At 42.4% G+C, this 22537-nt stretch overlaps 1 protein-coding gene and 1 long non-coding RNA gene across 3 annotated transcripts in view; both read left to right on the forward strand.

Moving 5' to 3' along the window:
- The window catches only part of wnt4 (wingless-type MMTV integration site family, member 4), an 86411-nt gene that overhangs the window by 10576 nt on the left and 53298 nt on the right, over positions 1–22537 (forward strand). The gene's annotated exons all lie outside the window — the stretch shown is intronic.
- Positions 16611–17462, forward strand: LOC141776982 (uncharacterized). Its single transcript, XR_012595824.1, has 3 exons — positions 16611–17030; positions 17135–17231; positions 17290–17462. It is a non-coding gene; the product is annotated as an uncharacterized LOC141776982 (long non-coding RNA).

Below are 22537 nucleotides of genomic sequence, written 5' to 3' on the forward strand. Positions count from 1 at the left end.
GAACAACTGTTGGATGGATTGTAATGGCATTTTGTACGGACGTTAATGGTTCCCAGACAATGAATCCTACTGATTTCGCTGATCCCCAGACTTTTCCTCTAGCGCCTCCATTAAGTTCACATTTGTGGTTTTAAGAATATCTCTTATACAACACTACACTTGAATGGATTGCCATGAAATTTGGTACACCCATTTGTGCTCCCCTCAGGATGAATTATAATAAAATTGGTGATCCTCTGACTTTTCATCTAGCGCCACCATCAGGTCAAATGTCAACCGGTTTATGACCAGAAACATGCATGGCTATCTCATCAGCCTCAACTATGCCTCAACTATGCAAGTGTTAGCATGCTAACAGGGTAAGCTCAGCTGATGAACATGGTAAACATCATAACTGCTCAACGTCAGCATGTTAGCATGCCCATGTTAGCATGTAGCTCACTGCTGTGCCTAAGAACAGCCTTACAGAACCGCTACCATTGCTGTAGACGGTTGGTTTTGTTACAAGACGGCTAAATATTAATTAACAGAGGAATTTAGTCTGTAAATTGATTAGAGTTGGCAAGACGTTGACTACAACATTCACACAGCAGAAATGTAATTGGGTTTTCAATACGACACTATTTGTCACAGTAACGACAGAGTCTAGTTCATCCTGATTAAGGATACATTATCTAAATCACAAATGTCCTGTGTTAATGTTTGGTTGCTTACTCATAAACAATGTATATTTGTAAGGTTAATGTACCATCAAAAACTGCATTTATTATCTTCATTCAAAATGATTACGTTTTTATTTTGAGATACAACGTGTTAGTTTCAGATGGTGGATTCCTCATTTTGAAGTGAAACCGTACAGTGTGTAGGAGTAAATGTGATCCTCTTTCTCAACGACTCCACATGCTGGCACGGTGTTGTGCAACATCAGCAGTTCACCCCCCCATGGACAAGACTTGACAGATCACAAAACACTCGCCCCAAACTGCTGCGTCTCGGATATTTTGACTTACCCGCCGACCTCTCCAAAGAAAACTGTGTCAGTAAAACCCAGAAGGAGGTCTAAACATCCGTGATGGTAATTTTAGTTCTGTTTTTGCTTCTGAGGACAGTTCAGGAAAACAAATATCTGCTTACTAGAAATGACCTTTAAGTCATCGATCCTGTCAACCTTGTCTGCACACAATGCTCGGTTTTAAAACAGTAAACCAGTGTCCCGTCGAAGCTTTAACAGCAGCGGTTATGGCAACACGCAACCAAATCTGTCACTTGGGCTGTTAGCATATCCTTAAACTACCATACTGTACATGTAGATCTTATGCCTCACCATGGCAGGCACAAATCATATGATTGGTCCCTGTTTATTAATCATGTAGTGCCAGTGCTGCTATCTTCAATAGTTATATTCCATAAACTGTGTGTTGTTCATGGTGCGCACTACACCTGATGTCTGGTTCTACTGTAGCCTTCCTTTGTTTTACATGCACACCGTCAACTTAATAATTGAAAATGAATTCGATAAAGGATAATTTCAGTGCAGCATATGTGTTGATAAGTATCTGCTGTTGTTGGTTAAAGGGACTCTATGTAAGAATCAGAAATTGCTTGTTAACAGCGACACCTGTGTCCGTTAAGTCAACGAAAGTGCTCGCTCTACATAGACATAAACTTTGTCATGATAAGAACCAATTAAGAAGCATACAAGGGTGTCTGAGTTATCGTTTTCAAAGGTCTCCGTTTCTGCCCGTCCAGACTGAAAAACAACCCCGGAGTTTTAAAACTAAACTAGTAGATTTTTCAAACGTCTCTGTTTTAGGGGCTCGAAAACACCGGAGTAGTGTGGACGTAGCAGAAGTTATGCGTTTTAAAACGTATAAGTGTGGACATAGCATCAGAATGCGAGGCTGTGGCTATTTCCTGAAAGCAGTATGTACCAGTGTTGGCCCGGTACACAACGTGCTCTGAAACGTCTCAGTTGAAAGTTATTGTATTTGTGTTAAGTCTTACAGTCGTAAATATCTTTGCTGCGGACAGCATAACACACACAGTCAAACACATTCACACCTACAGGCAGGTGTTCCTAAACCTGGTCCCTCTCGCTGTGAGGCAAATCCCTCAGTCACTGTGCTGCAGGCTGATTTATGTAATAATATTACTTTTAAAGCAGTCTCACCCACCAAGCTAGGGCTGCTAAAATAAGAATAAAGTTGCCAAGAGTAATTTCTTCCAGCCAAAATAATTATTGTTCCTAAAAATATATCACATTGCCTTTTATCAGAGTTTCAGAAAGGACTTTGACAAAACACTATAAATAACAGACATTCAAAATATAATAATTGATACATCTACCAGAGGTAATCGTAACTGGCATTTACTGTAAACTAAAACCTGTGAAATTACAAATGATCACAAGTTGACTCTAATGCAGGAGGTTAAAATATTCTTAATGTAACTAAAGTCTGTGTGTGTTTCTTAGTGCTGGCCCAAACAGAGGCGTTGCTAGCCCCGCTGTAAAGCCCAGAACACACCAGGAACGTCAGCAGCGCGTGGCGGCTGCATTACATGTTGTTTTTTATTTCTTCGTCAGTGTTAACAGGTTAGAGCAGCCACACTGCCCGCGAGAGACGCACGTCACGCGCGTCTCAGCTGCGTGTCTTCTAGAAAATAGAGGTCTCGCCTATTTTTGACGCGTGCCGCACGTGTCTCACAGCAGCAACAGACAGTGAAAGTGATCTATTGACTGTTTATTAACATCATACCAGCAAGATTACTACAGTTTCGATGTCTATCTGTAGAATATGTTTCAGAGATGAAAAAAAAGTAAAGACTTATTTTTAAATCAACACTACCTGCTTTCATTTCAAAAGAAAAGCCTTCAAGCATTTTTTCTGTGGACAGAATTCCTTCATTTGTTAACACAAGGCTTTTATTCTGAAATATGTGCAGGACAGTGTTGTAGAATATGCAGTGACTTGGAGAGCTCCATGAATGAATATAGTACAGAGTTTTAATTGTCGATTATTACTATTATTTACAAATTACCACACGTTTCTTTACCTTTCTCGGTCTAAAATAAATATAAATGATATTTATAATGAAATGAAATGGCCATTAAAAGGCAAACTGTATGTAGAAAGAAAGGGCTGACAGCAGCAGCTGAAGCAGCTGGAACACAGCTGGTGTGAACACCTGACGCGTGAATCACGCAGCCACCACGCCACGCAGACGCCACGCGCTCCTGACGTTCCCTGTGTGTCCCGGGCGTAATACGAATGCGAGTCAGATTTAATCTCCTGAAGCAGCAAAGACACCACAAGGCTTGACCCAGCCGTCTCCCGTCACAGCCCGGTCACTGACCGGGTCACAGACGAGCCCGACGCTGGTCCCATGGTGGCTGCGTCGCTGCAGAGCCGAGGCTGCTACCAGTTAGCAACAGTCCCTGGACTCTGCTAGCCTTACAGCTGGGGATTTGTTGGGATAACTGGAATCACTGACAGCTGTAATGTGTGTATGTGTGTGTGTATGTGTGTAATTAGGAGCCTTGACAGGTACATATTAGCTCTGTAACTGATCTCTGGGGGTGTTTTCCTGTCTGTCAGGGTTGGCTGCTCAGAGAAAGCTCAGTCGAGCATATAGCCCTAACATGCTATACTTGCACTTGATTTGTATTTGAACCACTCTTCAGAGATGGCACACAGAGTATCAGGGCTAAATGTGGGTGACATAGAGTGAGTTTTATATTAGAAATATACAAATATATGAGATGGTCAATGTTTATGGGGTTCAGGAAAAAAAACATCTTAAATTCATCAACAAACAAAGTGAAACAAATCTGAAATATACTTTTACAGCTCTACAGGATAAACATATTACTGATGGCGGAAATTCCCAACCTGCTCTCATTCTCAACTTATCACATAGCCTCCGGACGCTTGGTCAGGACGACCCATTGGGGTCACTTAGATTTAGTCAACAAAACAAATTGGTTAGGTTTGGTAAAGGATTGTGGTTTCGGTTAAATTAAGTATGTTTGTTATGTAACTTCAGTAGGGCTGTCAAAGTTAATTGTTTTAACGCCACTAATTTCTTTAATGCATGAACACAACTTGCGGTTAAATAACGCTCCAAAGTTAAGCTAAATTTTGGTGAGGAAAACTGGCATGGTCTTTTTCAAAGGGGATCCTTGACCTCTGACCTCCAGATATGTGGATGTAAATGGGTTCTATGGGTACCCATGAGTCTGTCCTTTACAGACATGCCCACTTTATGACCAAGCTAGGGCTGCTAAAATAAGAATAAAGTTGCCAAGAGTAATTTCTTCCAGCCAAAATAATTATTATTCCTAAAAATATATCACATTGCCTTTTATCAGAGTTTCAGTTGTTAATCGTTTTGTGTTGTTAATTGATTTACAATAATAAATATAATAGATACATTTACATAAAGCAAGCAGATTTACCCACTCCCATGTTAATAGGAGTGTTAAATACTTGATAAATCTCCCTTTAAGGTACATTTTGAACAGATAATAAAACGTGTGATTAATTGTGATTAACTATGGACGATCATGTGATATTTGAATCGATTGACAGCCCTAAACTTCAGTTAAGCAGCCTACGTTACGCACGTAACTTAAAAGAAATCAACGCAGGCTTTTGGTTTCACACGGGACTCAAACAGCCATCCTGTCATATTGCATTTCAGAGGAGTAAGATCCTGAAAACAGTCCCATGAATCAGAATCAAACCAAACTCTAAAATCTCACCCTCACCTGAGCCAAACCCTGACATTGAATGGTATAACTCGGTGGGTCCAGTTTTGTTTTTTTCCCACAGTGTGACTGTGAGAGTATATTTATTTTCCAACAACTTGATTAATACAGAAACCGTGACACGGACACACACACACCCTTCTCACTCCCCTCTCTGCTGGGAGCGCTGCAGCCTTGCATTGTGGTAACACATTACCTCGGTCAGAGCTCCAGCTGTGTCGTGTCTCCTCCCCTGTTCTGTCCTTCACTGCACAGCTGGATCCCTTCACTGTCTGTTGTGCATGCCGAGGTGTGGTTTGTGTGCATGTATCTGTGCATGATGTCGTGTACGTGTGAGTGAGCGTGGGTGTTCAGGCTAATGTGTCGGCATGGTGTTGTGTAAGGTTGGGATGTGTTTGGTTAGCGCAGGGGTCAGCAACCTTTACTATCAAAGAGCCATTTTAGGCAAAAATAAAAAATCTGTCTGGAGCCGCAAAACATTTGAGCATTGTGATGAAGGTTACACAGTTTATAGTCTAAGTGTATAGTATATAAGTCTAATGCAGTGAGGGCCAAAGTGCAAATGTACTACGGAGTATTAGGGCCACATTGATGGGAAAAAAAGTCGTAATATTACGAGAATAAATTCATAACTTAACAAGAAAAAAAGAAAATAACACGTAAAAATTACTACTTTATAATATTATGACTTTATTAACGTAATATTATAACTTTTTTCTTGAAATCTCAGATTAATGTTTTTCCTCAATGTGGCCCTAATACTGCGTCGTACCGTCGTACCATAGACCTACAACGATGATACATAAAAATTAAAATGTAAACAATAAACAGTTATTCATTTCCAGTTTTAAAACTCCACAGGGAGCCACTGGAGAGGAGCTAAAGAGCCACATGTTGCAGACAGCTGGGTTATGTGTTTGTTTGTCTGTGGTTTGAGTTTTGTATGTTTGTGCGCTTGGCTTCATGCATGCACACATAAACAATGCACATGATGTGTGTGTGATTGCAGAGATGGGACTCGTCAGGCTCTGACACTTGTTTGTTTTGTATCACTGAGTCATTTTGGGGCCCTGAAGCTGTCGGTTTAACAGACACTCAGACATTAACTCTAATGATTTATGTCCCGGACTGAGTGGCTTCATGTTCCACAGAAACATTTTATTCTTTGTTGGACATGTTTCGTTATCTGATGCTGCTCAGAGTTTGCTTTCACATTCAACATGTGTAACTCTCAAATGTCAGTGTGTCGTTGTTAGATAAGCTGTGATACCTTGGTGTTAGCACAAATGAGAAAATGCTGATGACTCGTTGATTCTGACACTTTCACGCACACACACACTTTTAGCTCAGTTTTATCAGAAGAACAGCACCCTTTTCAAAATAAAAGTGATTTAATAGATATTCTGAGGACAACACATACATAACATGTCAAACTGCAGCCCAACAGGCAACAACAGCTGTCAGTGTGTCAGTGTGCTGACTTGACTATGACTTCCCCCAAACTGCATGTGATTATCATAAAGTGGGCATGTCTGTAAAGGGGAGACTCGTGGGTACCCATAGAGCCCATTTACATTCACATATCTGGAGGTCAGAGGTCAAGGGACCCCTTTGAAAATGGCCATGCCAGTTTTTTCTCGCCAAAATATAGCCTAAGTTTGGAGCGTTAACTGTGACAGCCCTGGTAAAAATGTCTTCCTTTTTAATACCATCAAGCTGTATCGTAACTTTTTCAAGCTTTGTTGGCAGTGTTTTAGCACGGCTAAATCAAAGATGAGAAAAGTGGTATCACGTCAGAAAACTTCTAAATATTTAACTTTTAAGAGTAAATGAAAAGACTTATCACCCTACAACTTTTCACTCCTCCAACTGTCAACGTGTCAGTCAGAATCACCAGTCGCCTTCTTTTACCCTCATAAATGAGCCTGTTCTGTACATCATCACCTTAGAATGATGGTTTTCAGCTGTTACTCAACTCTAGTGGAAACTAGACTAAATTATGGAAACTAGACCAAATCAGGTCACTGGAGCATCATTGGAAAGTCATTACAGCAGCGCTGAATCATTCATTATTTATTTTTCTGCCGAAAGTTTTTAGCCATTTGGTATGTTGAGTAGAGATAAAGCATTTAACAATAGCCAGAAATACACACTCCAGACTAGACTCACACACACTCGTAGACTCCGGTCCAACATCAACACCACGATACGCCTCAGTGATCGCGGATCAGTGGAGGGGAATTGCTCGGTCGGGGTTGCAAAGACACGCTTCCAACCATTTCACCATTTTTAAATCAGGAATATCAGTGTTAGTGCAAACACGCTGTCCTGCAGAGGGAACCCGAATGAGACTCTGCTTTTAGGTGTATTCAGAAAACAAGAATACACGCACACATTCTCAGAGTAGAAATGTTTTTTTAATCACGGTTTTGGAGCGTCGTCAGGTCTGTTATTGGAGTAAATGACCTCCCGGATTGGTTGGAAGAGAAGCACTTACACACTCACTGATGCACACACTTTCACACAGATACCGTAGCCTGCGTACCGGCACTTACACACACTTTCACATCCAGTAAATCAGTTGGGTCAGAATGGGGAAACGGCCACCTGTGAGTGGGTTTTCTGCAGAAGCAGCCTGTTGACTCTGTAATGGAAGCTGAACAGTTGTAGATGATGGATTACAAGCGTGTGTTCAGACTCTCCCTTTGTCTTACTTTCTCTTTCTCCTTCTGTCTTTATTACTGTGTCTTACCCTCTCACACACAGTCCAGTATCAGCCCAGTATCAGCCCAATATCAGCCCAGTATCAGCCCAGTATCAGCCCAATATCAGCCCAATATCAGCCCAATATCAGCCCAGTATGAGCCCAGTATCAGCCCAATCTCAGCCCAATATCAGCCCAGTATCAGCCCAGTATCAGCTCAGTATGAGCCCAGTATCAGCCCAGTATCAGCCCAGTATCAGCCCAGTATCTGCCCAATATCAGCCCAATATCAGCCCAATATTAGCCCAGTATCACCCAATATCAGCCCAATATCAGCCCAATATCAGCCCAATATTAGCCCAGTATCACCCAATATCAGCCCAATATCAGCCCAATATTAGCCCAGTATCACCCAATATCAGCCCAATATCTGCCCAGTATCAGCCCAGTATCTGCCCAATATCTGCCCAATATCAGCCCAATATCAGCCCAATATCAACCCAGTATCACCCAATATCAGCCCAATATCAGCCCAATATTAGCCCAGTATCACCCAATATCAGCCCAATATCAGCCCAATATTAGCCCAGTATCACCCAATATCAGCCCAATATCTGCCCAGTATCAGCCCAGTATCTGCCCAATATCAGCCCAGTATCAGCCCAGTATCAGCCTGTCTTTTATTCTGGGTGAAGATATATGCACTGGCAGTGCTTCCTCTGCTTCTCACATACTGATGCCACACGCTCACAATCATACTTCCATTCACCTGAGCTCTATTTGTTGGCAGCTAACTTTTGATATGATATGTTATGACAGAATGACAGAGGTGGGACCAAGTCACAAGTTAGTCCCAAGTCTTTGCACTCAAATCCCGAGTCCTAAACTTTGAGTTTTGAGTCCTGAACAAGTCATAATACGCTCATCACCAAATGTAATGCCATTTTAATTAGAGATGCAGCGATCCGACTTTTTCAATCCTGATACCGATATCTGAGTTTCTGGTGAACTTGCATGAACATGCAGTTAAATGTTCCTCACAGTAAATTTAAGTTAAAGAACACAAGTGTACTTAAGTATCAAAAGAAAAAAAAAATCATAATGCCTGATATGCCCTATTTGAGTGTTATATAGTGACATACATACACTGTGTTATATCATTGGATTGTAATTATCCATTCAGCTAAATTCAATTTTAAAATGGATTTCATGGGTTCAGAGTTTAGACCGCTTACTCGGCATGTCTAAAGCCTGCTTTGTTTCAACTTAAAGCAGTTGTGTGTTTCACATACCAGAGGATTCCCACATAGATTAACGCCATGTTCCCGCTCTGAGCAGCGTCATCATCAAGCCACCAGAGGTCCATTCATAACAGAGCTGAAAGTCAGACAGCGTGGTCCGTCAACGAGCCCGTCAGATGAGCAAAGTTTTCCTAATCACCGGCCGTCAACGACCAATTACATTTCTACACTTCCCTGATTTCCTACAGATGTGATTTTGTTTACTGAACGTAACTCTGGCCTGGCAACTTCAAAACGGCGAGACAAGATGAGAAGTTGATTACAGCCTCTCAAAGCTTCCCTGTAACTTTCATATGAAACATCTCGACAACAATGGGGGGACCAGCCGCTCTGATTGTTGAGCTGTCAAATGTAATTAGTTACTTATTGTTGATTAATGATACCTAGTTAGTGTTTCTTAGCACATTAACACATTAGAATTCTGTAACATTAAAAATAGGAATTCAAAGACAAAAGTTGCAGCCCAACCTACAAAAGAAAAGATCAAAATAGTCAGATTTGTTGTAAAAGGAAAGATGAATGTGTGCATGTAATCAAAACAGAGCCACAATCCCATTATAGACGGAGCAAAGTACATTAATCCACATGATTGCTCCTGAAGGAAATAGTCCAATCTGAAAGCAACAGGATCACAGGCCGAGCCTATTTTAATCTTGACTAAACAAAGCAGAGGCGGACCTTTACTCAGTCGGCCACAACATCCTTCACCATCTAAATCAGTTCATAATGAGTTCCCTGAAAACAGAGCAGACACGAGGGCACATTTTCCTAATTCAGCTCCGACGTTAAACACTCATTTCCATGAAGGTTTGAGGAGCGATAGGCCGGCGCAGACTCTCCTTACAGATATACAGTAATTACACCAACCATTAACTTTATGAGTGGACAGGTCAGGAACGTAAGCACCGCTCTACTGATCATAAATATGAAAGGGTTGGTCATGGGGGTGGGAATCACCTCCAATCATCTCCAAAACCCAAGGCATGACATCAGATTTATTGTTTGTGATATTTGACGTATTTCGTAAATTTGTAGTTTTAAACACAATATTATGTTAGACACAAAGATTTATAAGATAACATTAGCTTTGGTTGAGGATTAGCAAACAATAACAAACGCTACTTTAACTGTAATGTTGATGATGTAAAACATTCTTAAAGGAAAATGTGTCATGAGAGTACGAACAGTCCTGACCTCCCCACTGTGGCGGCGACATTGATGATCTGTTTACTGATTGGCTGCGGGTCCTCTCTGGCCGCACTTTGCCACTAAAAGTTAAACTTTTCCCTACTTTTTTTTGTCCGCACTTCCCCGCAGAATCAAATGGCGGCAGCTTGCTGAGCTCGGAAGAGGCCGCTGCAGCTTTTTATAGACATTGCACGGCAGCTCGTCGCTGCTCTGGTGTGAATTCGATGTTAGTAAACTTATTGAGTTTTAGTTTGTTCTCTTTTCATACAGAAAAAAACTCCCACCCTCCGACTTTACCGAGTCCACTGATTGATGTAAAAGTCATAAATGCTGTATGAAGAAGCCCTGAACTCTAATCACTTACATTTATTCATCAAATTGTATGACAGAGTGCACGCACACTGGACAAAGCGACTCTATAGACGGCAAATGTCCCAAAAAAAAGCAAAGTGCTTGGTAATGTTTGAACCGAGGCTGCTTGAGCTCCGTCACTCTCTGTCAACCTGCAAACACTCCCATCATTGAACAAGCACCACTAATCCCCAACCACTGCATGAGGGTGAGAGACACTCAATCTGTGTGTGTGTGTGTGTGTGTGTTTGCGTGTGTGTGTGTGAGTGTGTGTGAGAGAGAGAGAAAGAAAGAGAGAGTGTGTGTGTCTCTGCCTGAGGACCATTGGGATTTCCCTTTTTAATTAATTCAGGATTTGTTTGGGGCACGGGGGTCAGAAATGGAGAGAGAGACATTTTCTCATGTAAAACCACGAGGCCGATTGTGTGTGTGTCTGTTGGCATGAGGAGAGGAAAGATAGAGAGGAGAATAGCGAGGTAAAAAATGAGGCAAAGAACAGAGAGAAAAGATATCTATTTGTATGGGAGGGATTGTAAGAGTGTCAATTTTGCAATTTGAAACGGCAGCTGACGCCGGCAGATATTATCAGTTGTATCTAGTTCATACTTACAACCATAAAACTTAACAAAATAGGGAGGATTTCAAAACCAAAGCACGGGGATCTGGGAGTACAAATATGCTGCCTTATGCAAATGTATGTATATATTTATTATTGGAAATCAATTAACAACACAAAACAGAGACAGATATTGTCCAGAACCCCTCACAGGTACTGCATTTAAACTGCAGCCTAACAGGCAACAACAGCTGTCAGTGTGTCAGTGTGCTGACTTGACTATGACTTGCCCCAAACTGCATGTGATTATCATAAAGTGGGCATGTCTGTAAAGGGGAGACTCGTGGGTACCCATAGAACCCATTTACATTCCTCCTTTGCTAGAGGCTACAAGCTAGTATGACATGGTTGGTACCGATGGATTCATTAGGTTTCCTAGTTTCATATGAAGCCTGAAACTATGAGAATCTTCACTCTAGCTTTAAAACTGAACCCGCTACAACCTAAAATTCTAAAGTTGCGTTTGCGTTAACGTGTTATTATCAACACAGTTCACGACTCGTAGTAAAACACTATCATTCTTACTAATAAAACGGGTTATCGTGCCGTTTATAACAGCACGGTATTGCGATATCTTTCTAGTATCAGTACACCATGCAACACTATCGTGAGGTATTCCCCCTTTAACTCTGTAGGAACTGTTGCTGGTATGGATCATTTGGGACTAATCCATCACAGGTAGCAATACAGAGTACCTATTACCATAATAATAATAATAATACTGCACAAGCTCAGATCAGCTCAGATCAGATCAGATCAGATCAGATCAGATCAGATCAGATCAGATCAGATCAGCTGTTTGCGTGTCTGAGTCTTCGTTTTATTAATTCATGTTGGTTAGTTTCACTTCAGTGAAAGGTGTCCACCCTGCTTTTGCAATTCCCACGAAATCCCTGTCAACCCCTTTTTATGATTGATACTCGCTGTGTGGCATGCACACACACACACACACACACACACACACACACACACACACACACACACACACACACACACACACACACACACACACACACACACTGTCTGTTTCTGGATATTCTAATGATTCATAGGGAGTAGCTGAGTGTTATTACAGTTTGGAGGGCTCTCACTCGTCAAAATGGCCCCTGGGTGCGCACATGTGTTTCTGAGGTCCGTGTGTGTGCGTGTGGACCTCATGCTCTGTGACATTTCTTAGACTAACATGAGTCAGCGAGTAAGAATTTCAAAACTCTTTATGAGTGTTTGAAATTCATTTGTTCTCGAGAGCTCAGCGAACGAGGAGCTCTGCGGTGTGAGAAACGAGTGTGTGAACGTGACGGGTGTGTGTGTGTGTGTCCTAACGGTTTTAAATGATTTAAATGTATGAAATATGGAACTCGGCAAAAGAGATTTCTCATCGTCGGACAAAGTTGTTCTGGCTGCAAAGTTTATCGGCGCTCGTGTGATTTTTAAAATGTTATTTCAGCATGAAAAATGAGAGGTCATTAAAGTCGGGACTGAGAGTAATGTTATGAGACCCGGTGCTTCGTACTGAGATGTTTTGCATTTAACGCGCAGGTGCGTGTGAGCATGCATGCATGTGTGTGGTTAACAGGAATGTGCTGGGTGCAGTAATTGAGAGATAAGATCACAGCGGGAGGCTCGGTGCTGACAGACACACACAGAGAGGTGATGAGACTGAGAGGGACCGTCCTCAGTCATATTCCTTCATTTCCAGTAGCTCCATCTGTCAGGTGTGCTCCCACTTACCCACTTCCAGTTCCTGACAGCTCTCTGAGTTGTTAAATTTCCATAATACCACCTTGTTCCCACTGTGACTTCACCTGTCACGATGTATAACTTCATCTATCTTACAGGATAAGTCTGGTGATAAGATGTTGGTGTTGTTTAAAAACTAATTTTTTTAATGCCGGAATCGATATATTTGCTTCATCTGAGTCTATGAGGAGGTAGATGGAAGTTACCGCTTTTACTATTGTAGTCTGAGTAACGTGACGTCATATCCGTTACGTATCCGTCAACCAAAACAAACCTCAGCGAGCCGAAACGACAAAGCAGAAAACGCCGTAGGAGGGTCATCCAGTAAAGGATGGAAACACTTTGGGTTTCACACATTGACAGGAAAAGCAGAGCTAGACATCACGGCTAAAGCTGCACGCTAACTCTGTCACGGACAGAAAGCGTTATCGTATCGCGATAACGTTGCGGTCGAGCCGGCCGTCGCTCTCGTCTCTGAGGTCAAATGGCCCGACGCTACAACTGTAGAGCACCCATATACTGACATTTATGTTCTCTGCATTGAAACGGCCCCGATGGAGCTGACCATGGATGGATAAAGAGAACGGAGCTGACGGGAGAGCTAGAGACCACCTTGGAGAAGTTAGAGGAAGTAGACATGTGTGTCTACATCCGGTTTTCAAAATAAGGTGTTAACAAAGGGAACTGTATATACTAAATACATCTATAGAAATAAGATTGATGGATTATATTCACCACAAGTATAAAACATTACATGTTCCTTATAAATTAAAAAGAAAATACCTCTAATCTGTGAGGGAAATATCTTTATTCTTTCATTTTTGGGTTGCTGGAAAAAAAGATAATGTCTGACAATGACTGATATATTTGACTTCAGGACATCTCTGACTACATACATGCTGAAAATCAAACATTTTCACTGGATTCATTTAGATATTTTCCGAAGTAAAAGTCCCTAGAAGTGTATGATTCAACTTTTCCCATGGTCTAGTGTTAAAAAAGTTAACAAAATTCACAATATATATTGAATCGGGAGCCAAGTATCATGATAGTATGGAATCGGGAGATAGGTGAATATTGGACAGATAGAAATTCTGAATGACAAATCAGAGAATAACTTAGAGTCATATTTCATCCTGAGGGGAACATGATTCTCTGCTCATTCCAACATCCATCCAAGTGTACAGAAATGAAAGCTGAGAGAAGGGAAGGGAAGATTTCTGTACGTGTAAATACATTTTAGTTCACACACTCATTTCACTCAACGACTCCAGCCAAGACATTTGCGTGCAGATGGGAAAAGCGGATGTGTGAATTGGTGTAATGATTTTCCAAATGGCCAGAGATATAACTTGTTATGGGACTCACAGGGGAAGGCTTAAGGTGGGTTTGCTGTTGAGCTGCATCCAAGCACACTTCCCTCTCTTATTGGACCCGCTAGAGTGTGTGTATGCTTGCGTGTGTGCGTGTGTGTGTGTGTAGAAAAAGTCCAGCGGGGCTGTTGTAGTTAATATGACCAGGGTCAGGGATATGGTGGGTTATGAAACTTAACTCTCCTCGTAAACCGACTCATTTCCATCATAACATGTAGAGCACACAAGGAGAACGGTGGGAGCGAGCGAGTGTAGCGACAGAGGAGGGAATAAGGATGGAAGGAAGGGAACAAGGTAGTAGAGTGAGGTAGGAAAGGAAAGAGGGAGGTCGTAGGAAATAAAACAAGATTGTTTAGCAAAGGAGCAAGGAAGGGAGTAAGGAAGGGTTCAGAAAGGAAGTGATTGGAGGAAAGGAGGGAGGGCTAAGGTATGAAAGGGAGAGGAAGATGGAAAGGAGGGAGGCAAAAGGAAGGAAGCAACTGATGGAGGGAAGGGCAGAATAAAGACAAAGATAAAGGGATATGAGAGAAAGACTAGGATGGAAAGAAGGAAGGAAGGAAATTATTGGTAATGAGGATGCAGGAGAGCAAAAACCTTGAGGATTAAACACTAGGGCTGTCAATCAACTAAAATATGAATCGTGATTCATCCTTCAGCATATTGTTTTATGCTAAATGCAGTACCTGTGAGGGTTTCTGGACAATATCTGTCATTGTTTTGTGTTGATAATTGATTTACAATAATAAATATAAACATACATTTGCATAAAGCAGCATATTTGTCCACTCCCATGTTGATAAGAGGATTAAATACTTGACAATCTCTTTAAGGTACATTTTGAATTAATAAAAATGTACTAATCGCAAATTAATGACAGTAGTGTTGTCACCTTTCAGCCAATGACGTGTCCCCTCTCTTTCTTGAGCTAGCGAGAGTTAGCCCCCGTTATCTAGAGCAACAACAATGCCGAGATTATTCTGAATCAACCAACAAGAGGCTGCTGCTGTAAATGAACACAGACGACACAGTAATTCAACTTATTTAGCTTTTAAGCCTTAGCTTAACAAGACTGTTAATGCTACCTAACCAACAGGCTAACTAGCTCAGGCCCACGTTAACATAATCACAAATAGTGGTGAACGTTCTCTGTCTGACCATGTCGATGTTGAGTTCACATAAAAGTAGGGAAACTAGCAAATATTAACATATTGAGAAGCCGGTACCAGGGATTTTCTTTTGGGGGGACATTTTTGTTTTAAAATAATTATCAATTAACAAATTATTGCCCTGGGTCGCCTAGGAGGTTAATCCGGCCATGGGAAGGAGACAAGGAATGGGAGAAAGGAGAGAAGATTAAGGGAAAATGAATTGGAAAGCCAGGGAATAAGAAAAGGAAGAGACAAGGAGACTGATAAAGGCAGGGGAAGGACAAAGGAAGGAAGGAGGAAAGGGTAGAGGGAAGGAAGGAAGGAAGGAGATGAATTGGGAAGGGAATGAGGGATTACACATGGGAGGGTGTAATGAATGAAGAAAAGGTAGAACAAGAAACAATAAATGTAAAGAAAGTGAATGTGAATGAAGAGAGAAGGAGGTGAGGGAAGAAATGATAAGGAAGGAGGCAGTAAGAAAAGGTCACGGGAAACAACAAGGAATTAAGGAAGAGAAGAAGAAGAACAGCAAAAGAAAGGACAAAAGACGGAAATTTGGCAAGAAAAAAAGAAGGTAAGAAAGGTAGGAAATGGGGTGAAGGAGGAGGGAGGAATCATATGTGAGGGATGGAGGGATGGATGGAGGAATGCCAGTGTTAATCCGTGTGTGAGAGCAGCGGCTCAGTGTCAGATGTCCGCCTGTGAATGGGCCTGTGTCACTGCGGTATCACCGCGACCGGGCCGGGACGCACAGCGAGGTGGTGGGAGAGAAAGAGCTGCAGCAAACCTGACAACAGGAATGTGTTTATGAGTATGACGGAGCAGCAGCAGCAGCAGCAGCGAGCAAACAAAAGGGAGAAACACTGAAAGCTGAGAAGAAGAGGCTCAGGTAAAGGTGTGGAGAAAGCGGCATTAAATGTCGGCCTCTCTACCCGCCCGGCCCGCGAGGCTGAACGTCTGTCATCAGCGGGCTTCTGTGTCCTGAACGGGAGCCAATTTGTAGAGAATTTGTAACCCTTCATCCTCCTCTTTCTCCCGCTCTGATTCAGTCTGTCTGACATTTTTATGCCTGGGGATTGTTATCGCTATCCCACAGTGCAACACAAACCAAACACACACACACACACAACACAGCACACAACCTCATACTGTCAGGAATAAGCGGTGGTGGAACGAGTATTCAGATGCATTACTTAAACTTTACAATCAATAGTTTCGATTAACAGTTGGACAAATGATGACGTTGTAAAAGTGGTTGCCTGTAGTGATGAACCACAGAGTCCGTGTCTCAGCTCTACCGAGCATTTTAGTGTCTTTTGCCTCATTGTTTGATGCTTTGTTCGGACCAGGAGCGAAGTGAATTTTTGCCCCGCTTTTAGGGATGTTAATAAATAACTGACATTAAAGGTCACATATTATACTCCATTTAAACTAGTTATTATAGGTCTCAGACACCTCCAAACCATGTCTCTGAAGTTTTTTTTTCAAAAAAACAATCAGATCATGCATTCCAGCATGTCTCTATAACCTCTGTTTCAGCCCATTTCCAAAAGTGCTGATTTCTGTGTCTGTAGCCTCTGTCTCCTCCCACTCTGCTCTGATTGGTCAGCGTTTTCTGTCAATCAAACGTCCTCAACAACACAGCGTCACCCTCCCCGCCCCCCTCGCGGCCTGAGAGCAGGGAGAGAGAGGAGCTAGAATAGAGCTTATAAACCACTTTAAAGTTTATAAACCAGAAACTTCACCCAGCGCACGTTACCGGAGGAATCTGATCAGAAATCGGCGACACATGATGAACATCTGCGGTCCAGATTCCAGGTTTTCCTGACGGTTTCTCTCAGGTAAATAATACTATTTATATCTCTGTTAGTTAGCTCAGTGTTTACCTCATGCATCAACTCTGTAAACCGTAAACATACACTCTGTTTTACGTCTGTCTTTACAGATCCATCTGTGAGAAATGACCGACAGAATCATCCCAGAGGAGAGCAGACAGCTGAGAGCAGACAGCTGAGAGCAGACAGCTGAGAGCAGATGGCTCTGTTTACATGGAGATACAGAGCTAACCCGGTAGCATGTAGCTACATGCTAACGGGTTAGCTACATGCTACCGCTATGACACGGTGTGTAAACACAGCGACCATCAGGGTGGAAAATAGAAGATGTGAAACAGTAGTCAGTTCATTATTTCTGCTAAAAGATAAATGTATGGAAGATCAGAGTAATGGTATATTATTTACAGTAGTAGCTGTCTCTGTGTTACCATGACTACAGACCACCGGAGCTTAGCTTACCATAGTTTACCAGAGCTGAAGACTTTCTCCTGTACCATGTTAACATAACTAACTAACAGGTGAGATGATTACAAATGCTGTGAATAATTAATATTGTCATCTGTCAACTCAAATAAAGTTTGACTGTGAAACAGAAATGTGTTGTGTTGCTTACAAGTCACTATTTACTACCTGTACTCTGCTACATGCATGACATCAAATATATATAATATATAAATATCATCTGTTTAAACAGTGTAATTACATAAAGCCTTTGTGAAAGAACATGTTATATTTAGATGATGGGAGTACATGAAGACTGTTCTGCTGGTTCTTGCAGACTAACAGTAGGAGCTACTTTGCTCAAGTTCGGTTGAGGAGGAGAGACAGTGACGCGCTGTGGGGCGGGGTCAGCTACTGAAGGTTCTCTCTGGTTCGACCAGGAAACCCTCACGTGGCTTGCATTCCCTAATGACGTCAGAATACAAGGAAAAAAGCGAATTTTTTTTCTGCACCCATTTCCGGACAAACGGAGCAGGAGAAAAAGAGAGAGGATGGTCTTTTATGATACTATGGTGGCCTGTAGACACACTGGGGACAGATATTGATGTTTAAAAGACATGGAAAAGTGCATTTTGCATAATAGGTGACCTTTAAGCATTTTAACCGATTAATGCTATCGATTAAACGGTTAAAAGAAATATAAAAAATGATTAAAAAGCTGAGCAGAACTCAGAGGAACGGCTTGTCACTTAAAGGAGAAAAGCTGGTCCACCTCAAGAGAGTCTGAGCCGGTGTTGCAGATACAGGAAGTTGGCTCGGGTCTTGAGGAGTTGTAGCATTTATTCACCAACAAATAAACTGTACATACAATGTCTGCTACAGCTATGTTCATAGCTATAACGCCAGAGACAACCCCACACTCACTGCCGCCACACACACACGGTTTGTCGGACACTAGCTATTGTTACGCCGGGCAGACACTCAGCTGACAACCTGCTAAACTAAACTAAATAATGCGGTGAAGTTCGTGGGAAAGCAGCTGCATGTCCGCGACACTACACGCAGCCCCGTGGCTGCTACACTAACACTCCCGGACGGGTGAACTGGGGACTCAGTTGTCTGTTTTGCTCCTACACTGCAGCTTGCGCACCGCTGCATGCAATGCACTAATGTCGTCGGTTAACGGTTAATAATCTGTTAACGAGGGTCGGTTATCGGTTAAAAAAAGCTAAAATTAGCATCCTTACTCGCTTTGCTTGTGTGAGTTGGACTGCTGGTATCATTTGTGTTCATTTGTGCTAGATGCACTGGAGAGGAGAATGAACAACAACTTTTCTCTCCACCATTTCTGTCATCAGCCATGGAAGAAATAACTACTGTTACGGATTTGTACATGTTGTGGAAGAAAACCAAACGCCGTCGTGTCTGGGTTCATAACATCACCCGGCGGCGAGCTGTATTCATATACAATGCTATTGCACCGACTGCAGGGTCAAAATGCATGTTTTTTTATTTATTTTTTTCATCACTTGCCAATGTGGCAGATCAGTGAACATTTCTACTGACCACTCAGTTTTGTTTTGTCTGCCACTTCTGAAGATCTACACTGTAAACGGTGAGTCAGTGGTTCCAGACAGTAGAAATATGTAATATATCATGTAACCTTAATCCCCGACTATTTTTAACTTAGGAATTGCTTTTTAAAAATAATATTTCTTAATATCTTTCATGTTGGCAGGTGACCTGGAATTTGAACCTGCCACCGCCAATATTGACCCGGCATTTGGCAGGTGGCAGGTGCTAATTTAATTTCCTGACTGACAGTGTCTAGCAAGCCACACGTCGCTACTGCCGTATGAACCCAAAATAAACAGATTGTGATTTAATAGCAATAAACAGATCAAAAGGATGCTGAAATAACTCCATAATATTAGCAGTAGTCAACGATGAGAGACAAATATTTTATTTGATCCCGTTTGAATTACGCCATGAATCACACACATGATGTTTGTCAATTTAAAACATAACTAACTTAGCTATGTTCCACGCACAGATGAACCGTTATCTGACCTGATGTGTTTTATCCAGCGACTCCTGGTCTTTTTATCAGCTGGGAAGAGAAAGAAGGAGTCAGACGTGTTGCTGGTGTGAGTTCATCCCAGTAGGAAACACACAGACGTCGTAGCTTCACAGAGAGACGTCACTAACGTGACTTTTGGGTGTATCGTCTTTCTAATGACGTATTTTCACAGACTGACACTTCAACAGTTTTATGACAAACTGCGATTTTCTGGATTTGCAAAATTATGTTTTAAATTGACAAACATCATATGAGTGATTCATGATTGATACCGTTTTATTAATATTTTTTCTGCATTAAGGTCCCGTGGTGGTCCACCGGAAGGGGCGGGGCTTCTCCTCTCTATACTCTAGTTTACTACAAATACTGCAAACTTGAACTCAAGTACGTTACTTACATAATGTCCTAAGATGCTGTCGCCAACTCCAAACTAATGCATGAAAAACTTCTTCATTGATTAGCACTCAAACTCATGACTGCCAAACATCTGCACGGCCCTCTCAGAAGGTGTATGTGTGAGTGTGTGTGTGTGTGTGTGTGTGGTACTAATTACACTCGCTCTGTCTACAAAACAGCTTCCTCATTTTTCACCTGCCCAACACACACATTCCTACTTGACAAGCACATCCAACCTCCTCGCTCTCCTCTCGCTCGCCGTCTCGTCTCATCTCATTGCTTCCTGTTCTTCTCCCTGATAGGTGTGTGTGTGTGCATGTGTGTGTGCGTGCGTGCGTGTGTGTGCGTGTGAGACACTTACTGACACTTTACTGATGGAGTGATGTCCATCTGATCCGCCTGCTGTCTCAGGTGTCCCTCAGCGGCGCTCACAACCCATCAGTCATCCTAAAGCTGCCCCGCAGCCCCAAAACACACACACACACACACACACACACACACACACACACCACCAGTCATACACAACTGCACAGATAAAATCGCACATCTTAACACAGACACCGTAGAAACATCACAACACTGACCCACCCACACACACCTCCACCAGTGCGGTTCCACATCTGGATAGTGGGGGATGAGGGGGGTTAACACAAAGAGAGAGAGATAGCTGGTGCTGTGACCAGGACCATAAACACACACACACACACACACATACACACACACTGGCCTGAGGCAGATTCTTTAGACTATAGTCTCCATCCTGGGTGGCAAGATTCACACACACACACACACACACACACACACACACACACACAATCACGGTGTCGGGCCGGTGATGGAGGTGCGGTGTCAGAGTAGAGTAGATTAAACTCATACCAGAAGCACCGGAGTGGTGATCACATTGAACTGGAACCAGTAAAAAGTCCAGTCTCTTGTGTGTATTGTTGTATGTGTACGTTTGAGTGTGTGTGTGTTGTAGAGGGGTGGTAACTCCATCCGAGACCCTCAGAGTGACCCCAAAACACATACTGCCCCCCCCGCCCGACTGCCCCGCCTGAGGCCGCACACAAGCCAAAACACACACTCAGCCGAGCCACACACAGTCACAGACACACAACGCTCAAAGAAGGAGCGCTACATGAAGTTAGCTTCTGATTGGAGAGTACAGTAACAGTAGGTCACCTGGCCTGTTAGCATTAACATTAACTTTAGCAACCAAAGCTCATTTACAAAGAGACTTCAGTGTGTTTGAACAACCCGTTCTCACTCCCAACTCGTCAAATGCCGCCGTTTGGTCAGAAACCAACGTACGGAGGAACCCTTTAGCAACAGGAGGTGACGAACAGGGCTTTCAACTAACTCCAATGTAAACCCACCCACGGCGTTATTCGACGATCGGAGCAAGTGACGTCGTATTAATAGCATGAGAGTCCGTTCAGGGATGGTGGAGGTTGTGGTGGACGGGTCAAACAAACAAGACTTTCAACCAGGAAACCGTTGTTTGTGTCCCGTGTGAAACTAAAAGTTGCCTTATTTTGTCACGTCAGTTTTTGCTCACGTGAGTCGTTGGTAGTAGGGATGCTAATTTTGAAAAATGTTCTTCACCGATAACCGACCCTCGTTAACCGAATATTGTACCTGTGACGATATGACGATTCTAATAAAGTTTAGTTAAGTCTGCTTTCTGGAACAGATCCCTGGCAAACATACATCTGCAACAATAACAGCACATGTGTAAATACCTTGATTCTTTCTTTGACCGTATAGGACTGCCACTGTATTGTTGCACAACAAAGTCTCTCCACGCTTAGGAAAATGCTTCCTAAAGATAATGTAGGAAGCCTCATAATAGAGATAGAGAGACCTTGGTGGTGGTGAGCTCACCTTGGGGAGTGTCTGTGGTTTACGGTGTTAAACCTCTGCACCGGGCTGCCTCTCTCTCACTGAGATTTCAGTCACTTCCTTGTTGATTCAAGCTATTGTGTTTTTAATCCCTGACACTTGGGATGATACCTTTGGTAAGCTGCGGTGCGGTGTCGGAGTGCATGCGTGTGTGAACTGTTTTCCTTGGCAGTGTGGCTGACTTAGTGACGGAGAGACGGAGCAAAAATAAGTCGAAATGTTAACGCCATCTGGACTCCCGTACACGTTACAAACTATTGCAGGAAAAAAGACACGATGCAGATGATTCATGAATCATCGTCACCTCAAAGACATAATGGGGAAAGGTTGTAGTACATTATTATTATTGCGATTACATATATTGCGATTTATGACCTTTTAGTTTACATTTACATATCTGGAGGTCAGAGGTCAAGGAACCCCTTTTAAAATGGCCATTGCCAGTTTTTCCTTGACAAAATGTAACGTACCTTCAGAGCGTTATTTAGCGTTCTTCCTGATAAGCTAATATGACGTGGTTGGTACCAATCGATTTCTTCGGTTTTCTAATTTCATATGATATCGGTATCTTCACTCTAGCTTTAAGACTGAGCCCGCTACAACCTCCAAAAAACAGAATAGCGGCCGTCAGATTGTTAAGAGGTTAATAGTTTATATATTAAAAGATCGATACTTAACGTCCGGGTGTATCGAT

This window comes from Sebastes fasciatus, chromosome 1 (assembly GCF_043250625.1).
Source record: "Sebastes fasciatus isolate fSebFas1 chromosome 1, fSebFas1.pri, whole genome shotgun sequence".
Lineage (NCBI taxonomy): Eukaryota > Metazoa > Chordata > Actinopteri > Perciformes > Sebastidae > Sebastes > Sebastes fasciatus.